The sequence below is a fragment of the Bos taurus genome, chromosome 10, assembly GCF_002263795.3.
Source record: "Bos taurus isolate L1 Dominette 01449 registration number 42190680 breed Hereford chromosome 10, ARS-UCD2.0, whole genome shotgun sequence".
NCBI classification, from domain to species: domain Eukaryota; kingdom Metazoa; phylum Chordata; class Mammalia; order Artiodactyla; family Bovidae; genus Bos; species Bos taurus.
The window spans coordinates 56,652,826-56,671,621 of NC_037337.1; the positions used below are offsets into that span (position 1 = coordinate 56,652,826).

Consider the following 18,796-nt stretch of genomic DNA (forward strand, 5'->3'; position numbering starts at 1 on the left):
ACCGGGGTCCCTGTTTTCTTATTGGCTGTCAACCTGGGAGGGGGCACACATTCCTTGCCATATAGTCCTTTTCATCTTCAGGACAGCAATGGAAAACTTTTTATGAATGGAATTCATTTAGTACTCTTAAGTCTCTGATTTCTCCCTCAGCCACCATCTATAAAAATGTCTCTGCTTTCAAAAACTCAGTGTGATTAACTACGATAACTAAGACAATTTTCTTATCTTAAGGTCAGCTGATTTGGAACCTTAGTTATATCAGCACAGTTCCTTCATGGCAGTACCTCGATTACCATTTGGTTGAGTAAATGGAAGAAGATATGCTTCAGTATGGTCTAAGAATATTGAGGGCAATCTTACAATTTTACCTATAGATGGAATCATTCTAACTCAGAGTGACTGCTGAATCACTTCTCTCTTCTTCTAGTTCTAGAACATTCCACATCTGATTAAGTTGCTAGCGGTCCTGATTAGCTGTACTGGTACTAATCATTTCTGAAATTTGAATCAAACTCTTGTTTCTCTTTTGGACCTCTTCACCCTGTCTGTTCCTTCAGGGAGTTTCACATGCTGGACACCTGGATGAGCAATCAACACTGGAAAATATCTCCTTGAAAATTTCAGGATGTTCATAAAATTAAAATTGCTAATTATTACTATTCTTTTTTTTGTTTGTTCATTAAATAGTTGTGTTTAATGAAGTAAAATCCAAACTCAGTAACAAGAACACATAATCAAGGAAATGAAGATCCTAATGCTGGCAAAGGGGACACAGCAACAAAAGTCTAGGAAAAGAAACCAGAACAGAAAAAATACCTTTTTTGTTCAATATAAAAATATTTTGATTCAAGTTAAAAATATTTTGATTCAATTTAAAAATTTCCCACTTTTCATATACAATTTTTTTATTTGTGAGTATGTAGATGTGTATTTTAAATTCTAAACTATTGGCAACTTTCTAGCTATGTTGTATTGATGTTGAACTTAATTCCATTACAGTCAGAGAACATACGATTTTGATTGCATTCTTGGAAACTTACTGATATTTGCTCTTTTCTTAGCAAATGTCAGTTTTCTTCTTAAGTTTCTTGAAAAGATTTTGTAATGGGTAGTCTTTGGGTATAAGACTCAATATATTCAGTTAATCAAAATTTTGTTTAAAATACAGATTTATATTCTTGTCGACTTTTTTGGGTCTGTTTGTTCTTTCAGTGAGAAAAGTGAAAAATTCCCATATTGGTTTTTTTTTTTAAATTTTATTTTATTTTTAAACTTTACAATATTGTATTGGTTTTGCCAAATATCGAAATGAATCTGCCACAGGTATACACGTGTTCCTAGCTCCTAAATTGGAGACAATATCTACTCTTAATATACTTTCTAAGTTTTAAATTTGACTTTGATACTTATCTTGGGCTGGAGATTGCACATATTCTTCAGCTGAATGATTTCCCAATCTGTCAGATACACAATACAGTTTATGAACTGATCTTTGGTCATTCCACCAGCATGACCTTAGATGGGAAGAAAATGGCCTCAGAAGTGGACTTTCCATTATTATTCATCTGACTTGCAATCATCCTTGGAATAAAACCCAAAATTGTAAAGAAAAAGATATTGAAAAACATCAACTATAGATCTAGGACCATAACCTAGATATTTAATCTCTAGCTACTTGGTTTCATTAAAGTAACTCATATTCCCCTACTACTTATCATCTGGCAGAATATTTTCCCTCTGATTCTTTACCTTTAAGTCTAAGCTTCAATGTCACTTTCTCATAAAATAAGTAGCATCCCACTTCCCGTTATTCTCTGTCTCAACATCCTTTTTATTTCATTTTTTATCTTCCTCACTTTCCCAACAGTATAATCTCAAAGGGGACAGTGATCCACCCCTTCTTCACCCTGCATATTTACTTTGTCAGTCGATTGCTTGAAGTCCAAATTGGGTTTTTACCTGTGACTTGATCTTACAGAGGGAAGTGACCTAGTTAAAAAAAGAAAAAAATAGTGATATCAAAGAGGTTGTTGAAATACAACTTCTACCCCACCATTATTTAGACACAAGTTTTCGATCAATTCAGAAGTTTGAAAGGCATACTGGTATTGAGACCAGTCCAAATCAATTCAAAACTTTATAAGAAAAAATGTGTTAAAACTGGTGATGAAATTTAGGATATTTAGCATACTAGGGAGGAACGGTCCACTGTAAGTAAGATAGGTAAACTGATATAGACTCAGAAAAGGAAGATTAAAAGGCATTGTGGTTTCTTGCACTAGAAAAGTTTCTATTATTGCCTTAAATTCAGACTCCTTTTTCTTGTAACAAAGTTATCTAAAATAAGCACTCAAAAATAGCCTGAGGATTGTACTGTATATCATGAGCCCTCTGCTTCCCTCAAATAATTACTAAGCCCTCCCCTTGATACAAAACCCCCGAAGCCAGCAACAATCTAATCAACAGATTTGTAATAACTTTTAGAAATGTAAGTGTAATAAATATGAAGAGGCCTGATTTATGTTTCATTTCCCAGATGCAAAGTCTCTGGCACAATCCTCCATCCCTCAAGTGGCAAATATCACTTCCTACTTTCATAGATCATTTGAAATGTGCTGAACCTCTCATCAGAGGTTGGTGAAGAGAGGGCTGATTCTACCCATGATGTGTATGACAGTAAATGCTTTGAGTAACTCCTTACTGTGGGAATGTAGGGTAGCATGCTGTGTTAAAGCTCCTGGAGATGCCAACCCTCATGGAATTTGCTCTTCTTTCTTGTAAGATTTTTTCTTCCTCCAGGGAGAAGATGTCTTGGTAATGGCAGGAAGGCCAGTGCCCCTCCACGTGGCTGTCCTGCTAATTCCACTCTGCATGTATCTCTCCCTGCCTAATCCCACTTACAGAGATGCTCTTCTCTCCACCTTGTTAAATCCTACCCATACTACAATATATGCATGCTATTAAACATGCATTGGCTAATTAAACACTTGTAAGTTAATTATGGATCGCCTAGCTATTTTACAAGCATACATAGAACTCATCTTCTCAACTAGATCTTGTGCACGTGTGCTAAGTCACTTCATCATGTCTGATTCTTTGTGAACCAATGGACTATAGCTCCCCAGGCTCCTCTGTCCATGGGGTTCTCCGGGAAAGAACACTGGAGTGGGTTGCCATACTTTCCTCCAGGGGATCTTTCTGACCTGGGGTTTGAACCTGCGTCTCCTGCGGCTCTTGCATTGCAAGTGGATTCTTTACTGCTGAGCTACCAGGGAATATCCAACTAGATCTTAAGCTACTTGAAAGAAAAGCCATGTCTGTATGGTATGTAAGTTTTATAGTGTGAAATGCAGAACAGAGTCCTTTTTGTTCATTCAGCAAATATACAATGAACACCTACTATGTGCCAGACACTCTTCTTTTTAAATTTTTTTTAATTTTATAGTTCTGTGGGTTTGGACAAATTTATCTGTCATCACAGTCACAATATAGACCCCTTCCATCACACTCAGAATTTCCCCCATGGCTCTTCAGAGTCCACTCCTTCTCCTTGTCAGACATTCTTCTTGATACTAGAGATTTCAACTTTGTTGAAATACTAGACATATTTCTAGTAGGAGTTAGACTATAATTTTTAAAAGAAGAACAAGGATGTTAGATAGTGATGAAGGCTTTGTGGAGAATTAACATCAGACAGTGTGATAGACAGTGCTTGGGGATTTATTCCAGGCTGAGTGATTAGGGAAGGTCACAGGAGGAAGTAGCATTTATATTGCATTTATATTGTCTGAATGGCAAGATGGGGCCAGCCATGTGGCTAGCAGAGGGGACAGTTTTCTAGGCAAAGCAAACAGCTATTGCAAAAGATCTAATTAGGAATGAGCTTGATGTCGGAAATGAAGTCAAGAAAACAAGTGTGACTGGAGAGGTGGATCAGAGAATTAGAAGTTAGTGTTAGAGAGTAAGGTAGGGGCAGACGCTGTTGGATGCTCTAATCCAAAGTACAGAGTTTGAGTTTCTGCTGGATGTGGTAATCCCAAGTACAGAGTTTGAGTTCTACTTTAGTAAGTGGGGGGGGGGGGAGCGGTTTCATGGCTTATCTTCAAAGGAATGATGTAGTCGGATTTATGTTTTGAAAAGATCACTTTGGTTGCTATGTGGATAAATGGATTAGAGGAAAGGGAGTGTCAGAAAGAAGATGCTACTGCATAGCTGCTACAAGAAAACTGTTAGTTGGTGCTGAGTTTTTTAACATCAAATTAATAAAAGCTGTGATGCAATACACATGCTTTAACAGACCTACATCCCAAAGTACTACTAGAACCCTATAATGGTGAGACCCATACTGTTCACAGAACGAACATAGAAAGTCATGCTGGTTCTAAATCTTGATGCATGAGTCAGATTTTACTGGGGGAAACAGTAAGTCCAAAGGCTCAGAATACAAAGATGAATGGTGAGTAGGGGAATGATGGGAAGTTGATATACTTGGAGACTGAGTATATAGGGGAACAGTAGAAGTTGAGTGTCTTATAGCCTTTTGGGGAAATAAGAAGGCTTTGTACCTGACGCTGGACTTCTGAGAGCAACTTATATTTGTAGTGGAAAATCACAGAGGTGGCATAAGAACATCCAATGCAATCTTAATAAAGGGTCCTTTCTTAGAATATAACTTACCTGAATCAAAGAGACTTAACACCTTAAATTTGGAAAGACCCTGATGCTGGGAGGGATTGGGGGCAGGAAGAGAAGGGGATGACAGAGGATGAGATGGCTGGACGGCGTCCCCAACTTGATGGACATGATTTGAGAGAACTCCGGGAGTTGGTGATGGACAGGGAGGCCTGGCGTGCTGTGATTCATGGGGTCGCAAAGAGTCAGAGGCATGACTGAGAGACTGAACTGAACTGAACTGAACACCTTAAATTGCCTGTTTTATCTTTATATTGTGGTTTTGTCTAAAAAAAATTTTGTATACACTTAAAATTCTTGTTCATTTAGAATAGGCCAGGAATTGTCAGACATTTTCTGTCAAGGTTCAGATATAAGTATTTTTAGCTTTATGAGCCATATAGTCTCTATTACAACTACTCAACTTTGTCTTTGTAATACCAAAACGTCCACTGGCAATACATAAAAAAGTGGGCATTTGTATGGTTTAGTGATATTTTATTCATAAAAATGGCAATATTTGGTCTTCTGGCCATTGTTTTCTAACCTCTGCAGTAGGGAATGGAGAAGGCAATGACACCCCACTCCAGTACTCTTGCCTGGAAAATCCCATGGACGGAGGAGCTGGTAGGCTGCAGTCCATGGGGTTGCGAGGAGTCAGACACGACTGAGCGACTTCACTTTCACGCATTGGAAAAGGAAACGGCAACCCACTCCAGTGTTCTTGCCTGGAGAATCCCAGGGATGGCGGAGCCTGGTAGGCTGCCGTCTATGGGGTCGCACAGAGTCGGACACGACTGAAGCAAATTAGCAGCAGCAGCAGCAGTAGGGAATACTGTGATTAGATTCTATTATTCAGTTCAGTTCAGTTCAGTCGCTTATTCTATTATAATCGAGTGTAATAAGCCACAAGAAGTGGAAGCTTTCCACTGGAAAGTATTGTTTTTGGTAATCATTAACAGATAATCTTGTAATCTCTTCTCTTCACTAAAATTTATAACTGTTTGCACTCAATTTTGGAGCTCTGATTTGTGAAGTCTATTTTGGCTTTTTGGACATTTTTGTCTTATTTCTCCAACTTCTTACTTCTTGAAGGTAGTCTCCAAACTTGATTTGTCAATTATCAGCTATATGGTAATTTATTGTGTGTAGTTAATTGAAATAATGCATGTCCTTGCTTAGGCATTTCATTAACTTTACATTTTACACTATGTGAGGGTATTCTGTACGTATTGGTTTCAATTTAATAGGTATGCCTTAAAATGAATTGACTTAAATATTTGGTGGCCATACAGAGACATATATCCAAAATACTTGTTTGGCTGATTATTCTTTATATAAATATATATAAGAATCATTCCAGAGAAAAGAACATTTTTTCCCCCTTTTATCTATTTAGTGGTAAACCCATTCTAAGTTATTTTCAGCTGACATCCTTTCTGACCTTTGGGGCAATTATAAGCTTATTAATATGATGCTTGGAAAGCATCAGTATGATACCACTGATTTAAAAGTCATAGGTGGGAACCAAAAGTGTTTGGAGTAAGTCAAATTAGTATATCTACAGCCTATCTCTTTAGTTAGTTTTCATCTCTTAGGCGTATGACTGAAGAGTAATTTAGCAACATATGCTTGTTATCTTAGTTGATAATTATATATAGAAAGAGATTTAAAGATTGAAGGAAACAGTTACTATTCAAAGAGAGCGTAAGAGACTTTATCTTCTGTGCTATGTATAAAATAGCTTTTAAATGAAATTACTTTGAGTTTGATGTTACTACTTTTCTTCTATTAGTTTCATTGAATTGTTTATAGGATGTTGAGTAGACTACATATGAAAAGCAAAAGCAATATAGTAAATTCTGCTTTTATAAAGGTAAGGATGGTTTTCAAATGTCTCGTGTTTTTCTTACTCATTAAAAAAAATCTCAAAATGTATATCAATATCTTTAGTTTCATCTGTAATTCAGAATTTGGGGTCTGAGTTAACATTTCATATTCTGCATTATTATGATTTTTACAATAGTGAAACATTTCTTTTCCTGAGATCTAGCCAAATTTATCCGCATTCTGATGGCATCCTTACCATTGCCTTGTACCAAGATAAGATACTCTTTTCTATAGATTCTCTAATATTTATGAAACCCTACATTTAAGAGGAATATTTTGGCTTCAGTAGAAACTCAGATAAGTTTATCAGCAAAATCTCTTAATTATTCCTACATTTAAAAATGTATATACTTAGCTTGGGCTCTTCTAGAAAAATATCATAGATGCTGTGGCTTGTAAACAACAGGAATTTATTTCCCATTGTTTTAGAGGCTGGTGAGATTAAGGTACTCCCAAACTGGACTGGTAAAGGCCCTCTTCCTGGTTGCATATGGCTGTCTTTTCATTGAACTCTCATATGGCAGAGATGGCAATGGCACCCCACTCCAGTACTCTTGCCTGGAAAATCCCATGGATGGAGGAGCCTGGTAGGCTGCAGTCCATGGGGTCACTAGGAGTCGGACATGACTGAGCGACTTCACTTTCACTTTTCACTTTCATGCATTGGAGAAGGAAATGGCAACCCACTCCAGTGTTCTTGCCTGGAGAATCCCAGGGACAGCGGAGCCTGGTGGGCTGCGGTCTCTGGGGTCGCACAGAGTCAGACATGACTGAAGCAACTTAGCAGCAGCAGTAGCAGCATGGTGGAAAGAAAGCAAGCTAGATCTTTGAACTCTTCTTATAATCTCATAACCTCATCATCTCCCAAACCTCATCGTGTCCCATAGTCCCCATTTACATCTCCAAAGTCCCAAAGTCCTCATCTCCAAATACCATCATATGGAGATTACAATTTCAACCTATGGGTTGGGGTTGGGGGTGGGGTCCTGACACACTTTCAGTCCACAGCATTTGGTTATATGAATTATTTTCCACAATTCCTATTTGTCCACCCTTCAACTTGCCATTTTTTCCTTAACTCTCTCGGAGCTTTTGCCCCTAGTTGATTTCTGTCACATGGGTATTTCATTGCCTAGAAAGAAGATTGTATTGTACATTGGTTCTCAGAATTATTTATAAAACCCTAAATCTTTAAAGCTGCTATTGATTTTGTCTCTTTTTAGAAACTGAGACACATCTCTGGTTGTGGTTCTTTTTTGTTGCTACTGCTGCTGCTGCTAAGTCGCTTCAGTCGTGTCTGACTCTGTGCGACCCCATAGACGGCAGCCCACCATGCTTCCCCGTCCCTCTCTGGGATTCTCTAGGCAAGAACACTGAAGTGGGTTGCCATTTCCTTCTCCAATGCATGAAAGTGAAAAGTGAAAGTGAAGTCACTCAGTCGTGTCCAACTCTCAGCGACCCCATGGACCGCAGCCCACCAGGATCCTCCATCCATGGGATTTTCCAGGCAAAAGTACTGGAGTGGGAGAAGGATGCATTTGCCCCTAAACTTTGTTTCTAGTATCTTAGCCAATTCCCAGTCCTAGATGCCCTGGAATATTCCTTCTAACCCGTTGGTAATTTTGTTTACTTTCTTCTTTCCTTTTCTCTATCTCTCCTCTCACTAAACTACTTAATTCTCCAAAAGTGGTGTGTGGTTTATTTAACTCTAACTCATTTATGTCTCTTGTTTTGCTCTTGCCCACAAGCAAATCTGTTTGCCTTACAGAAATTAAGTGGATTGCTGAGAGACTATTTTGGATACACCATATAAGATTCTAGTAGCATAAATCTTATAAGAACAAAATATAGAAATAAAAAGTTTTGAAAAATTGAGTAGTATTCTTATAATTGAGACTTTGGTTAGTTTTTCTTTGTTTACTACAAATCAGAACTTTTCAAGAATCAGAACTAAATAAATTGAACCTGCAGGTTTAAAAAAAAGGTATCTTTTTTAAAGTCATTTAAAAAATAGACAGTTATAATTGTGATTTGTAGAACAACAGTCATATTTCAAGAGTAATAAGAAATATAGATTAAAAAAAAATAAAAAGCATACTTGTTGTCATATTCCTTAGAGACCAGGTGACTTTACAGCCAGGATCACTGTGACAATCCTGGTATATGCCTATTGTTCCAATGTAATAATTAACAGTGCACTATTTCACTCTCAAAAGTTGCCTGGTTTGAACAATAAATTATATGGTCACTTTACTTAAAGGAGACTAGCCTTTAGTTCACGGGAATAAAAAATACATCTTCTTTAGGTTAAAATTTTCAAAATATTCAAATAACCATGATGATATACTAACATAAACAAGTTAATAAAATATAAAACTGATGCTTAATCATTTTCCTTTTAAATCCAGATATGTAAAACTATGTAAAAATATTATACTCTGCTAGTAGGTGAATAATATAGTTTAAGAGAAAATTTAAGTCTAAGAGCAATTAAAATCTTTACTTTTACTTTATTCAACACTTAAAATCTTATTTTTTAGTATATGTTATAACTTTCTTTTGCATCATTAATTTTTTTAAAAAAAGCAATATTATTAATGAACAGTAATGAAAAGTAAACCCTGCATTTTTAAATGGTCTGTTATAGTAATCATGTAACCAAGTAAGCCTCAGCCATGCTTTACAAAATTCTATTCCTCATGCTAAAAAACAAAACCTACAATTAAAAAAGAAGCAAGCATGTCAATTAGCCAGAGTTAGAGTATGTTCTTTAAAACTGGAGATTTTGTTGGATATACTAACAATATTTTACACTCATAAACCAGTCTGAAGCCTGAAACACAATTTCATTTATCTTTATATTCTGAGCTTTATAGTGTCACAGAAAGTGTCCATCTGTTCAGCTCAGATTGCTTCAAATAGTGAGTGGTCAGAAAGACTTAGATGATAAAGGTCAAAGGAGCCTCTTGACCCTGTGATACTTGCCAAAGCAATTGGAGCATCGGGACTGATATACCGTTAGATACAGTTTGCTAAAGTAGGCTCTTCTTTAATTGGTAATGATAGCAAGAATACACAGTAAAGTCATTGCTGAAAGAAAACAAAAAGTATCCAATATAGTAATTTATTACCAGTCAGTGGGTTTCCTGCACCAGGTTGTTTTACCCCTGCAGTGGTGAGAGAAAGCAAAAAGGTACTCTAACACTTAGCTGAAAATGGATGCCCTGCTGATACCCAGGATGTGTGGTGGCCCCATGATTGCCCGTGCCATTAGCTTGGTAATGTCATCTCTATTGTAAACTCAGCTCCCCATGTTCTTACTGTGCCTCAGCTGCAGATTGAAGCTTTCTCCTTTGTTTTCTATTTGTGCTGCCAATCATGCTGCTCTCTACCGACCCTTTGGAGGGAGACTGTTTTTACTACTAACTATCTCCAGCAACCTAGAGCTCAATGGATCTGAAAATGAATGGCTGGCACTTTCGTTTACACATTGTTTGATTTATGCGTTATTGTGCTATTTGTTCATTCCTATTGTTCCACCAATGGTTTTCCTATCTTTGTAAGATATATATTTTTTGTAACTAGTATATCCCTACCTGTTTGTAGTTTTCTATGAAATTAAGTCATTTGTTAAAAATGTTGAAATGTGTTTGGTACAATATGAGCAAAGTCTTTGTAGATCTTTTTCATTTAGTCAATCAATAAAAAAATCCTTTTAAAAATAGTTATTGGTTTCTGTCAATGAAGGAAAAATTCCCATGGAGAAGTATAAATGAGCTCTTTTCAACATCAGGGTTTTTATCCGGAAAAATATCTTAAGATCAACATTAGAGCACTGAAAAAGGATAGATTAAAGAACAGATTTTGCTTATTGCAAGCACAGAGATGGTAAAATTAGTTTTCCTTCATATTTCTAATTGTATATGGGAGATGCAGATTGCATTTTTTAAAATTTTTGCCTGTGTTTGCTTTAAAATAGCACAAACTTTATAGACTGAGTAAAAATCAGTAAGCATATGGATTCTCTTACCTTCCTCAAATACTGGAGTTTCTTCAAGGTATGCTTCATTTTGTAACTGACAGATACCCCATTTTCCTCAAATCATAATAGAAATTCATTCCTGAAATAATTATACAGAAAGCAGTATTAGCATTTACAATTAAACACAAAACACAAACCTGATTTTATTTTTATAACTAAGGATCTGGGTAGTGTATTAATATTAAAAGCCTGTTACTGGGTGTGGTTTTAATGGATAAAGTAGTCCTTCATACATTTGGTTTTATAGATAAAATTAAATGACATGTTATTATAATTGTCTGTGGAAATGTTTTTTTTTTTTAATTAAAATCTAAACATTTTAGGTTCAGTTATGGAAATTGGTAAATTGTTGAAAAGGGTAAATTTTTCTTTTTCTGCACACGGACACATGTTTCAGCTTTTAATTTTATAAACATTATCAAGGATTATTCTAGACCAAAACTAGATATGTGAGGAGCTAGAAAGCTCCAGAGCAGATACAGCCTCTACTCCACCAGTGCTTTTATTTTGACCAGGTTTTCAGCCCTATATTTGATTACTGCAAAGGCAGTTTGGTTGGAAGCACGTCCCAAGCCAGCTCCCATCTATTTTAGAAACCACAGCACTCTGTGCTTCAAAACATCTATGGAGTTTATTATGCTTTCAAGGACAAATAGAGAAAGGCATTTCAGAAAGAGAAAAAATGTTCCTAGTAACGCATTTCTGCACTGCAAGGGATTGTTTGACTTGCAGAGTAAAAGCCTTCTACTCAATAAATTTGAGTTATTATTACAATTAATTAATTGGTTAATTAATCTGTTTCTGGTATAGAGACCAGGCAACTCATTATACCCCGTGTCATAAATATGCATAAACCAAAGAATCCGTAAGTCAATAAATATCTGCCTTGGCTCTTAGTCTATTTTTTAGACTGAATAATTCTAAAGTGAAAATTATGTGAAAGTGTTTTAGCACTGAATAAATGCTAATTTACTGTTACATTTATTAGCTATTCTTTCACTTTTTTCTCTAACTGTATTTTCTTAGAAACATCCAAAGGGCAAGGTGGCAGGCAGAAGAGGAGCTCACTCATCAGGCATGTGTGTCTTGTTAGGAAAATGACTGGTGTCTTAGGAAAGAGTGAACCAATGTGGGACTCCCCATCGACTAATGGAAACCTATAGTTTAAGAAAGGTAGCACAGTTCCCAGAATAAGCTGACTTTCAATGGTAAGCAGCCTTCAGAGACAAGAATGTAGATAGGTAAAATAGCATTTAAGTTGTGCTTTCCATGAAATTTTTATGTGGTTATGTGTATTAAATCAGTTAAAGGAGATGGCATGCCTTGATGTATTTGAGGGGGAAAATGTAAAAGCATTTTCTTTTCCTGGATATCATGTCAGTAATATATACAGTAACTTGACTTTTCAGGTATGGTGTATGTTGTAATTTAAGGCTTTTCAAAATACAATGTAGCAGTATTGGTTTTCACGTATCACTAATGGATCCAGGGTGAATTTTAGGAAATGAGTGCTTGACAGTACAGAGAGGACCCTGACATTTATGAATAGTAAAGAAACTTCTCTCATTCTTCAAACCACAGCCCTGTGTTAGCATCTATTATAATGATACTTTTCATGTATTTCTTTCTAGACTTAAAATAAAGACATGTAAGCTTGTATGAATGTGTATAAATTTCTTTGTCACACAGAAATGAGATAATTTTCTAGATTCTCATTCCACAAGTTGTTTTTGTTAAGTCAAAACTATTTGGTGGACATTCTTCTGTATCAGTATATACACATCTACCCTGATTAGATTTTTTAAAGTTTCCAATAAATACTATTTTAGTTTTCTCTTTCAGAAAACCTTCATGGGGAAAACTCTTTGGGACTATATGTTAATATGCAATCATTACTGGGTTCACTATTATTTTGTGTACTTGAAATTAATGTATAGATCAAATTTAAATGACAAGGATCATTTAAAAGAGAGGTGATTATTCACATAAGTTGACTTAGGAAAATCATTCTAATTTATCCAATATTTAAAAATCTATGGATCAAATTATTTTTAAATAAAAAAGCAATAATAATGCTAATTTAATTTTCAATAATCTACCATCCCTACTATTATTCAGCTTTTTTTCCTGGCAGTTTTAGCAAATGCCAAATCATAAAAAGAAATTTAAATGGATTAGAATAGAAAAAATTACTTTTATTCAAATATAGTAATAGTGAATATGCTATATTTGAAAAAATGAATAGAACAGAAACCTAATAAAACACAAAATAAAATTAAGCATAGCAGTGCCCAAAATAAAACTTATATTCTAACACAAAAAACACTAGTTGGAAAATAAAATGAATATAAAAATTTTCATTCACAATAGCAATAAACAATAGAAAATAAATAGGGATAAATTTAATAATAAATATGCAAGACCCATATGAAAACACATTCCAAAAATTACTAAAAGACATGAAAAATATCTTTATTTAGTAACATAATATAATCCCAGATGGAAAGCACCGTATTTTAAAGATTTCAGTAGTTGCAAATCTGTACGTTTAATAAAAATAACTCGCAAAATCTCGCTGGTGGGTTTTTGGGAACTTCGTGATTTAATTACAAAATTCATCTGGAAAAATAAACATATAAAATGAGCTAAAGAAAGTTAAAAAAAATAAAGAAGACTCTTTTTTCTCAAATAGTAAACAGTATCATCTATCTATACATCTATCTGTAGTTTAACATTAGAGTAGTTCAAGAACAGACAAACAGGTAAATGGAAAAGAAAAAAGGGTTCGGGAATGAGGATTATATAAATCATAATTTACTCTTTGTAAAATATGGCACTTTAAAATCATAGAGGAAATTTAATAAGTTTTTTTTGTATAATTGAGAGTAATTTCTGGGAAAAATATAAAATTATATCCTACTCTCTACCTTTAACAAAAATAAACTTCAAATGAATAAAAGTTTTAAACATAGGAAGCTAGGTTACTAGAAGGAAATATATTTTTAGTAATTGTGAAGGGTCTAAGAGTGGGAAAATTCCCAAAAGATATGTGAAATAATTACAGTTTTACTATTTAAATATTAAAAACCATATTTCAAAAACTCCAAAGAGCTATACATTTAAAGTCTAATGATACTTGAAAAAAATGTGTAATATATTCAACAGAGGATTAATATCATTACATACAAAGGAGCTCATACCAGTTGATAAGGAAAAGATAAAGAGTAAAATAGGAAATGGGGCAAATATTGACACTTAAATCACAGAAAAATGTACAAATAGCCATTAAACTTTTCTCACTAAAGACATAAATGTATATTTTTATATTCAGATTAGCAATTTCTACAAAAAGTGATGAACTCTTTAATTATGACAAAATAATTTATACATACTCATTTTCTGTTGAAGTATGTTTTGAAACAACCTTGCTGGAGCACTGTCTGACAATTTAATCAACATTTTAAAGGCATATATTTTTTCACCTTGAAATACTATTTCAAAGAATTTTTATAAGAAGAACCTAAAAAGTGTTCCATGATTTTAGACACAGTTATATTCAGAGAAGGCATAAAAAACGGTGATTTTCATTTGTAACCTATGGAGAAATGACTTAGGGAACAATTTGTCCTTTTTCAAAGACCCCGAATTCTGCATCAGTAAGATTTTTTGGAGTCAGAGTTCAAAGTCAGGGCAATGACATCCAAGTACGCCAGGACCCAAGAGTGGGGGCACCCTAACTGAACTCTGGGTGGACAGGAACCCACACACTGGAAGCAACCTGTTAGGAAGCAGGTTGACTCTTGACTGACCCTGTAATTAGGTGCTTAAATGGGAGAATGTTGTGAGGCACTTATTTTTCACTTAGGCGACAGTTTCTTAAATGAATTCTTCGGGTCACAAAGAGGTTAGAGATGGGCTTTCGGAAATGTGCAGGACTAACACCTGAGAGCTGAATCCCAAGTTACCAGAAACAAAGGCATACCTAATTATTTTTTTAAATGTGCTGGTTTTTATTTTGTTAATTTTCAAAAAGACCTGGAATAACATATTAATCATTATGTTTTGGTTACTAGAGGGAAAATATCTTGAAATAAGTATATACATGACTCAACTGACCTGGCCCAGTGAAGTCTTCTGTAAAAGATCTCATGTTTTATGAGCACTTAAAATTTTTTTTAACTTTTTATTTTGTATTGGGATATAGCTGATTAACAATGTTGTAACAGTTTCAGGTGAATAGTGTAGGGACTTAGCCATACATATACATGTATCCATTCTCCCTCCAAACTCCCCTCCCATCCTGACTGCCACATAACATGGAGCAGAGTTCCATGTGCTATAAGTAGGCCTTTGTTGTAGGTCTTTGTTGGTTATCCATTTTAAATATAGCAATGTGTACATGTCCATTCCAAACTCCCTAACTATCCCTTCCCCACCATGAACTCTTAACAGAACAAATTCCTGGTGGTATCATGCACCGAGGTGAGGGACACTTAGTCTTTTAGAGATTGGAGTGGGTAAAAATAATGGTACTTATACATATGATGATGACAAAAGGTAAATGCTGAAAAAGAAATAAAAATGTAATAAAAGAAATCCAAAAAAAGGCAAGATTACAACTGGAAGAATTAGAAAAGATTTATGTAGGAAAATCTCTTGGAAAAATGAGATTTCAAAAGCAATAGAATTTCTGTAGATGAGTGTTAGGACATTCTCAGCATGAGATGAGACACAAAAGCAGAGGGAAAATATAAATAAAAGGGGAAGGCTATTTACTTACAGCAGAAGAATCAGGCAGCCAAGCACAGCCTGGATGCATGAGACTGCGAGGTACATGATTCAAGGACCACAGGTCTTGCTCACCACTGAGTCTTCCACATATGGCACAGCACCTGGCATGGAGTAGTTGCTTAGTAAACATCTGATAGTTGAATAAATGAACGAATCATTAATAAAATGTGAAAAGGGAACATGGTATAAAAAACATTAAAGAGAGGACTTCAGAAGGAAAGCATAATAACCAGATTCAAGCCTGGTTTATTGGGAGAATGTTGGTCCCAGAATTGTCAAGAAATGGAGTCCTTAGTGAGGAGGCCAGGACTGCAGCAGCCATGGTTTCATATGCCTGTTTTAGAGCACAAATCAGACCTTGCTGTTACTTGAAAGCTAAAAATAATTCTGACTTTTCAGTATGTTTCACTATAACTTGGTGAAACATGTGTACCAAAGAAAAAATGTGATTCAGTTCAGTTCAGTTCAGTCGCTCAGTCTTGTCTGACTCTTTGCGACCCCATGAATCGCAGCACGCCAGGCCTCCCTGTCCATCACGAACTCCCGAAGTTCACTCAGACTCACGTCCATTGAGTCAGTGATGCCATCCAGCCATCTCATCCTTTGGCGTCCCCTTCTCTTCCTGCCCCCAATCCCTCCCAACATCAGAGTCTTTTCCAATGAGTCAACTCTTCGCATGAGGTGGCCAAAGGACTGGAGTTTCAGCTTTAGCATCATTCCTTCCAAAGAAATCCCAGGGCTCATCTCCTTCAGAATGGACTGGTTGGATCTCCTTGCAGTCCAAGGGACTCTCAAGAGTCTTCTCCAACACCACAGTTTAAAAGCATCAATTCTTTGGTGCTCAGCCTTCTTCACAGTCCAACTCTCACATCCATACATGACCACTGGAAAAACCATAGCCTTGACTAGACGAAACTTGGTTGGTAAAGTAATGTCTCTGCTTTTGAATTTGCTATCTAGGTTGGTCATAACTTTCCTTCCAAGGAGAAAGCGTCTTTTAATTTCATGGCTGCAGTCACCATCTGCAGTGATTTTGGAGCCCCCTAAAATAAAGTCTGATGCTGTTTCCACTGTTTGCCCATCTATTTCCCATGAAGTGATGGGACCGGATGCCATGATCTTCGTTTTCTGAATGTTGAGCTTTAAACCAACTTTTTCACTCTCCACTTTCACTTTCATCAAGAGGCTTTTGAGTTCCTCTTCACTTTCTGCCATAAGGGTGGTGTCATCTGCATATCTGAGGTTACTGATATTTCTCCCGGATATCCTGATTCCAGCTTGTGTTTCTTTTAGACCAGCGTTTCTCATGATGTACTCTGCATATAAGTTAAATAAGCAGGGTGACAATATACAGCCTTGACGTACTCCTTTTCCTATTTGGAACCAGTCTGTTGTTCCATGTCCAGTTCTAACTGTTGCTTCCTGACCTGCATACAGATTTCTCAAGAGGCAGGTCAGGTGGTCTGGTAGTCCCATCTCTTTCAGAATTTTCCACAGTTTATTGTGATCCACACGGTCAAAGGCTTTGGCATAGTCAATAAAGCAGAAATAGATGCTTTTCTGGAACTCTCTTGCTTTTTCCATGATCCAGCAGATGTTGGCAATTTGATCTCTGGTTCCTCTCCCTTTTCTAAAACCAGCTTGAACATCAGGAAGTTCACGGTTCATGTATTGCTGAAGCCTGGCTTGGAGAATTTTGAGCATTACTTTACTAGCATGTGAGATGAGTGCAATTGTGTGGTAGTTGAGCATTCCTTGGCATTGCCTTTCTTGGGGATTGGAATGAAAACTGACCTTTTCCAGTCTTGTGGCCTCTGCTGAGTTTTCCAAATTGGCTGACATTTTGAGTGCAGCACTTTCACAGCATTATCTTTCAGGATTTGGACTAGCTCCACTGGAATTCCATCACCTCCACTAGCTTTGTTCATAGTGATGCTTTCTAGGGCCCACTTGACTTCACATTCCAGGATGTCTGGCTCTATCTAGGTCAGTGATCATACCATCATGATTATCTGGGTCGTGAAGAATTTTTTGTACAGTTCTTCTGTGTATTCTTGCCACCTCTTCTTAATATCTTCTGCTTCTGTTAGGTCCATATCATTTCTTTTTTTTTTGTTTTGTTAGGTCCATATCATTTCTGTCCTTTATCGAGCCCATCTTTGCATGAAATGTTCCCTTGGTATCTCTAATTTTGAAGAGATCTCTAGTCTTTCCCATTCTGTTGTTTTCCTCTATTTCTTTGCATTGATCGCTGAGGAAGGCTTTCTTATCTCTCCTTGCTATTCTTTGGAAGTCTGCATTCAGATGCTTATATCTTTCCTTTTCTCCTTTGCTTTCTGCTTCTCTTCTTTTCACAGCTATTTGTAAGCCCTCCTCAGACAGCCATTTTACTTTTTTGCATTTCTTTTCCATGGGGATGGTCTTGATCCCTGTCTCTTGTACAATGTCATGAACCTCCATCCATAGTTCATCAGGCACTCTATCTATCAGATCTAGGCCCTTAAATTTATTTCTCACTTCCACTGTATAATCATAAGGGATTTGATTTAGGTCATAGCTGAATGGTCTAGTGACTTTCCCTACTTTCTTCAATTTAATTCTGAGTTTGGTAATAAGGAGTTCATGATCTGAGCCACAGTCAGCTCCCGGTCTTGTTTTTGTTGACTGTATAGAGCTTCTCCATCTTCAGCTGCAAAGAATATGATCAATCTGATTTTGGTGTTGACCATCTGGTGATGTCCATGTATAGAGTCTTCTCTTGTGTTGTTGGAAGAGGGTGTTTGTTATGACTAGTGCATTTTCTTGGCAAAACTCTATTAGTCTTTGCCCTGCTTCATTCCATATTCCAAGGCCAAATTTGCCTGTTACTCCAGGTGTTTCTTGACTTCCTACTTTTGCATTTCAGTCCCCTATAATGAAAAGGACGTCTTTTTTGGGTGTTAGTTCTAAAAGGTCTTGTAGGTCTTTATAGGACTGTTCAACTTCAGCTTCTTCAGCGTTACTGGTTGGGGCATAGACTTGGATTACTGTGATATTGAATGGTTTGCCTTGGAAACGAACAGAGATCATCCTGACATTTTTGAGATTGCACCCAATTACTGCATTTCGGACACTTTTATTGACCATGATGGCTACTCCATTTCTTCTGAGGGATTCCTACCCACAGTAATAGTTATAATGGTCATCTGAGTTAAATTCACCCATTCCAGTCCATTTTAGTTTGCTGATTCCTAGAATGTCGACATTCATTCTTGCCATCTCTTGTTAGGAAGAAGTATAAAATCCTTGGGTTTCCCTGGTGGCTCAGCAGTAAAGAATCTGCCTGCCAATGTAGAAGACCTGGGTTTGATCCATGAGTCAGGAACATCTCCTGGAGAGGGGAATGGCAACCCAGTCCAGTAT

The 18,796-nt window shown here is 36.3% G+C and overlaps 1 protein-coding gene and 1 long non-coding RNA gene across 2 annotated transcripts in view; one reads left to right on the plus strand and one right to left on the minus strand.

The window, feature by feature from the left end:
• The window catches only part of WDR72 (WD repeat domain 72), a 225,745-nt gene that overhangs the window by 98,031 nt on the left and 108,918 nt on the right, over window positions 1-18,796 (plus strand). The gene's annotated exons all lie outside the window — the stretch shown is intronic.
• LOC112448476 (uncharacterized) lies at window positions 701-10,676 on the minus strand. The gene is made up of 3 exons (XR_003036850.2): window positions 10,592-10,676; window positions 1,960-1,989; window positions 701-1,581 (listed from the first exon to the last, which is right to left on the minus strand). It is a non-coding gene; the product is annotated as an uncharacterized lncRNA (long non-coding RNA).